Source organism: Crocodylus porosus, unplaced genomic scaffold (assembly GCF_001723895.1).
Source record: "Crocodylus porosus isolate Cpor-Errol unplaced genomic scaffold, CroPor_comp1, whole genome shotgun sequence".
NCBI lineage: Eukaryota > Metazoa > Chordata > Crocodylia > Crocodylidae > Crocodylus > Crocodylus porosus.
The window spans coordinates 34,334,670-34,340,669 of NW_017728914.1; positions in this window are offsets into that span (position 1 = coordinate 34,334,670).

Genomic DNA, 6,000 nt, shown 5'->3' on the forward strand with positions numbered 1-6,000 from the left:
ATCGAATCCCCAATGGGAAAACTACCGCATGCGAGGATGAAGGCCGTCCAAGGGATTCGACTTCCTTTACGCTGGGAATAACGAGAGGAGCATCATCCTCGAACCAAAGAGAGAGAGGGGGAATCGATGGAGCAGTGACCAGAATACTCAACCATCAGTAACTCGTAAGTAAATACGTGAGCTATTATCGCCAAGTTTGCCTGAACTGACAGAGCTCTCCTGCAAATATTGGGGTGACACTTTACTTACCAGAGTGAGCTTTAATAGGGGACCTGCTGTTTTCTTTCTCTCCCTCTGAGACAACTGAAAAGGTTACTCAGGTAATTGAAATCAGGACTGGAATACAAACACGGTGTGGAAGCATTTACAGCTACTACGTGCCATTGCCAGGTACAGAAGGGATCCCAGCGATGGCTAGAAAGAGTGATTTGGAAATATTTCCTCCTTTCTATTCAGATTGGGGAAAGAGCCTGGGGGGGCAGGTATGGCTACAGCATGTGTGTGAGTATAGCTAGTCATCACCGCAAGAGCAACTGGGTAGGAGGTTAAAGCAAAGGCAATGCAAGCGGCTGTGGCTAAGTCACATCGTCGTCACCTCTTTGGACATCTAGGTAACGTTATTGGTGTGCAACCGTCGTAGAGACTGTATGTACGTTATACGGGTAGTGAAGTGCCAATCGGTTACAAGCGTCACAGCTGTTTAAGTGCATTGGGGAAACCCCGTGTTGTTACGTCTGGTGCATTTCTATTTGGCAAGCTCAGATGCGGCAATACTTTGCTCATTTTCTGCGACTTCTCACCCAAAATCGTTTCCCGGCTGTGGAGGCGTCTCCACCGCTACCAGCAGAAACTGGAGTCGCTGTTAAAAGCCTTGCAAATCCAGGGAGATATGTCTGTGCATGCTCTTCATTGCCAAAGGGCCTGAGCAAGGAGGGATCTCCCGTTCCCCCCGAACCAGAAAGTGCCATTGATAGCACTTTTCTAGCTCATCTGCCTTGCATCTGCTCAGTGCTCTGTGCCATAACCACACGCTCCATGGTCCTGCCAGGACTTCCCCAGCCTGGTCCTGCAGCCGGGATTGTTCAGTGAATTTGCACCCTGTGAATTCACACCACCTCCATCGCTCTTATCACGTGGATGGAGGGCACACCCAGCTTGGAAGCTGGATGGGGTCCTTGATGGGGCGCTCGAGAAACTCTGCAGCATTCCCAATGGCTGCAGGCCAGAGGGGCCAGCCATCTCTCCGAGACAGCAATGTAGCTCCAGCAGCTGAATCACTAAGCTGTCCCCATTTAAATGTGAGTGATGTCAGAACAGCTTCTGCAGCGCAGCCTTTTCACTTGATTTCCCCAGGAATTGGAATAATAAATGTTTAAAACCCTGTAAGTGATAAGGCTGTATTTTAATTTCTTCCATTTGGGCTTCCTGAGGATTCTGGCATCATTCATGTAATTTCCCTCATCCCTGGAGCCCCTTGTGAATTGTAGAGTTGTGCAATAAACGGCTACCTGATTATAGCCTTGGAAATGACTTGATTTCTAATATATGCCTGCTATTTTCTAGGGCAGTGTTGCAGGCTGTACTTAGAGCATTAAAAGAAATGGCTTGCTGAAGGAGAGGACATTCAAAGGAAGCTTTTTTTTTTTCATTTGGAAGCTGCAAGAGCATTTTCAGAGTTCACACTTTTAGGTCCAAAGAAGGCAGCTTCCTACATTTCTGGGACTGCAGGTTTTCATGTACAAAACCTTGCATTTGTACAGGCACATGATATGCATACATGCAAATCAGATCATTTCTTCCCCCTGCCCTTCTTTCTTTCTCAGACATACCAGGCCGTCACATCTATGAAAAGTCATTGGATTTAGGGGGGTGTTGGTTGTAGCCAGGTTGGTTTAAGGACATAGGCAGACAACGTTCTTTGGGTAAATGTCATTGGGCTTATGGCACATTATAACCTGCTTTCCATCCAGCAGCCCCGGGTAACCTCTCTACATTTTACCAGCTACACTCTATCACCAGGTCACCATTCCCCTTTCCCCCACCTCTGCCCCCCCACCTGGCAGGCACCTATTATCTTCCATCGCCTCTGATCTTCATTGCCATGCATTTGCATTTTCACAGACCTGCATTTTGGCTTCTGTTCCGCCCAGGAAAGCACACAAAACACCAGCAGACTCTACCAGTACCTGAAGACGGGTGTTTGTGCCCGAAAGCTTGCAAAGAATAATTTTCCCAACTATTTAGTTGGTCTAATAAAAGATAAGACAGGGCTTTTACGCACGCCTACATTTAATGTGCATTTGCCTAATGCACATTAAGACCATTTAGGTGCACATCTCCATGTGCACGCACTAAGGCACATTAATGCGGTGTGTGGATCGACTCGGGACTAAAGTTAGTCCCAAGTTAGTCGACATACACAGTGTTAATGTGCCTTAGCACGTCTACATGTGTGTTAAGGCACTTTAGCGATTCACACCTCAATTTGATACCTGCTTTTGCCATTCTTACAGGGCAAGCGGGTGTCCAGCTGCTTTATCAGTGGTCACAGAAGGGAAGTGCAGCACCATACAAAAGAAGGAAGGACTGAAGTCAACGCACACTGCAGACTTCCTGCTGCTCCACTCACTGCAGGAATCCCAGGGAACGTGCAGGCCTTCATTACAGTCCTTTTCTTCCACCAGGTGCTGAGTTTGGTCAGTTGAGGAAGGCCTGGGGAGCTGGAGAGAAGGCAAGTGAAGAGAAGCTCCATTGGAGTGACAAGGCCTCTAATCAGGCATCTGTGCAAAGATGAAGGACATGCAGTGCTACCCATGCCAAGAGCAATGGCCATGCCCCTGCTCTGTCTAGCTCAGGATACTTCGCAGTCTCTGAGGGCCAGCAGGAAGGGGAGATGGGATCTTGGCCATACTTCCTTCCTGCAGCCCTCTGTCCACTTGAGCTGGATGTCTTCCCCAGTGCCTCTGGCCCAAAGCAGTTCCCTGAGCTCCAGAGCCAGGTGCCTGTGTCTACATGCGAGTAGAACTCGCCCCTTGCACCCCTGATTTCAGGGCCAGGCACAATCTGCCTGTCCTAAGCAGCACATTGCCCATGGCACCCCCACTGCAGTCACAGCATGGAAGGACCATGTGGAGAGCACGTAGCAAAGCTGGAGGTCCTTTAGGTCATGACTGGAGATCTCCTCATAACAGGGAGCAGTTTCCAGGAGGGCAGAAGAGCTAGGTACTGGGTCGATAATGGACAGGGGAAAGACTTGCTGCCCCTAAAATGCACTGGCTTGTTCCCAATCCAAACCAGGCCCAAATCTAGCTCCACCTTTAGATGAGGCAGTAGCACTTTTGTGGCTAATTCGGCTGCATCTGTGACATTTCGGCAGGAAGCTGAGTTCAGAAGAATGAAAGAGCACCCAGTTGACCAAGAGCAAGGGGTTAGGGCATTTGTCTAGGTTTTAGGCCTGGGGGGCTTGACCTTTCACCTTTTACTTCCTACAGCAGTGCTCTGACTTAGTCAGACCACTGGACAACTAAGACAGGAAGCAAGCAGACTAGAGTCAGCGTGTCTCTGTGAAATGGGTACATTTCTAGCCATGGGTTCCTTGTCCTGGTGGTTTTACCATGCCCCCCTGGACAGAAGTTGGCCTGCTGCTCTCTCTCCACTTACATAATGACTATTAAAGGTGAAATGTAAAGCCTAAGTTGCAGGCAGAAATTAGGCCTCCTGTATGCCAGGGCAAGTCTCACCTTACTTGAGCTACAAACCTTCTTCTCTGGTTTCCTTCTGACCCTGCTGCTATTTTTTGCTATCTCTGTTCTCAGGTTTGCAGGACGCACACACCCACCCACCCCGAACCCGGGATGAGGAAGGAGAAAGACAGGGCACCACCAGTCAAAATCCCTCTTTATGGTCAATATTGACAGAGAAGACAGAGCAAATAATGAGAAACAGTGCAGTGGGCTTGGAAAGGATTTGTGCTGCTTTGGTGATCAGGCCCCTCCGTTAGCAAATATACTTCAAAGCAGACAAATTAGCCTGGGAGCTGCACACCACATGAGGGAATGGGAGCTACCTAGGAAAAGCACCCAGCATACTGATGAGGGAAGAGGATTATCCCCCCGGTCCGTGCAGAAACCCCACAGTCACAGCTGGGTTGGTGCTGAGCTGGAGTGAACGCAGACAAGCCTGCTGCTAGTTCCTGTGCTGTCGAAATAGGAGTGATACTGTTTGAAGCAGTGGCTAAACCCCTCCTGGGGGCATTTTGTGCAGGTCTTACCAGTCGCTTTGCCATGGGAAGTGTATTATGGCCTTGGCAATAACAGAGCATGGGGCAAGGAGGAGGAAAAGAACAGGATAGGTTCTCCGTGGAGAGAAACGACCATGGTGATTTAGTGGTTATGTTCAGAATTATAATGGAAGCGGGTGGGAGAGCTAAATGTCTTACCCTGGGATGAAGGGAGAAGAACAATAAATATTAATACTACAGAAGCATCCATGAAGGTGGCTTGCTACAGCCCCTGGAGCCTGGGTTTGGGCTGCTCATGCTGAAGGCCTCGTGCAGTCGATCCTACTGTATGTGGAACGTGGTCTTTTGGGTCCAGAAATCACAGCTGCCTGGACACCATCACTCACGTGCATGCCGCTGGCTCCAGAGACTGACCTGCCTCAAATACAATGGGCTACTGGGTTCAGATGCAGCTGCAATGCTTCTGCCAAGAGCCCCAGCTGATCTCAAGACCCAGCAGATCTAAGTGCTGTAGGGTCACAGGCCTTGAAGGGTTAACAGGCTAGCTAGCAAAGGCAGGAGAAAGGTGCAGGAAAGAGACGGACCTGCGAGCAGAAGAGAAGGAATGAGCCTCAAAGGGGAATATTATTTCAAATAGCAGCAAGGCACCCACTGCCAACTGAAAGCCAATAGTAGGTACTAAACCCAAACAAGGGACTTGGTTGCATCACTTAGCTCTTAGGTGCTTTGCTTTCCAGCAGATCATCCATGCTGGGCGGCTGCATGGAGTCCTAGGGGGCTTAGGCACCTTAGAATAGGCGTCATGGATGCTCATGTGTGAGGTGGGAGGGGAAAAAACAGCTCCTTTGAATTCACACCTGAGGTTAGACTTGGCCGGCCCTTTCTTGCACAGACAAAATAAGCAGGGGAAGGAAATAGCTGTTCCTTCTCCCCATATCCAAGAGCCCAGGCACTGGAGCCGTCATTTGGGATGCCAGGCATTAAGGTGCAAATCTTGTCCTCAGTTTGGACCAAGTTTTTGCCATCAGATCTTGCCCCCAGTGAGATGAGCGTCCCCATCCATGAGGTTGCTGGCACTCAGGGGCAGGAAGCATCTTGTTGCCTCTCCTGGTGAAGGAGTTCCCCTTTTTCTAGAGTACTTCAGGGAGTGCTAGGTCAGGGAGGAGGTGACACCGAGGCCATGTCTGCCTGGCAAACTCATCCCATGCAGCAGCAGAGCCCTCCAGCACGCTGCGCTGCCCTGCTCCGCAGCCGCCACCTCCTCACCCAAAGCCCTCACAAAATAGGTGGGCAAATTAGGAGGCGAGCCGGCTACTTAGCTTGCTGTCAGCACTGCACCAGCAGGGCTGTGCTGCTTCCAGTTCAGGAAGCAGCCCTAAGCAGGGCTTGAAGGCACGATTGCTGGGCAAACTGGTCTCCCAGTGGGTTTGGAGAGCGCTTGGCTTATTTCTGACCCTTACTTCAGGCCATGACCCTTTTCTGATCCTAGTTCCGGGTCCCTGAACTAATCGTTTTGCACGACTCTCAGCACGCAGGTCCTGGCACCCCAGCTCTAAAGCCTTGTGATGCGGATGCTTGGCTGGGAAATGCAGGTCCCAGCCTGTCCTCTAACGAATATTGAAGTGTTTTGTGCAAAGTGGAGTAGCTTCACAGATATGTCACGAGCCCAGGCTTATTGCAGTGGGGAAGGAGTATTTCTCTTGACATGCACACTTGGCTCCTGTTGCTGGAAATGCCTTCAAGACAATGTTTTTCTTTCC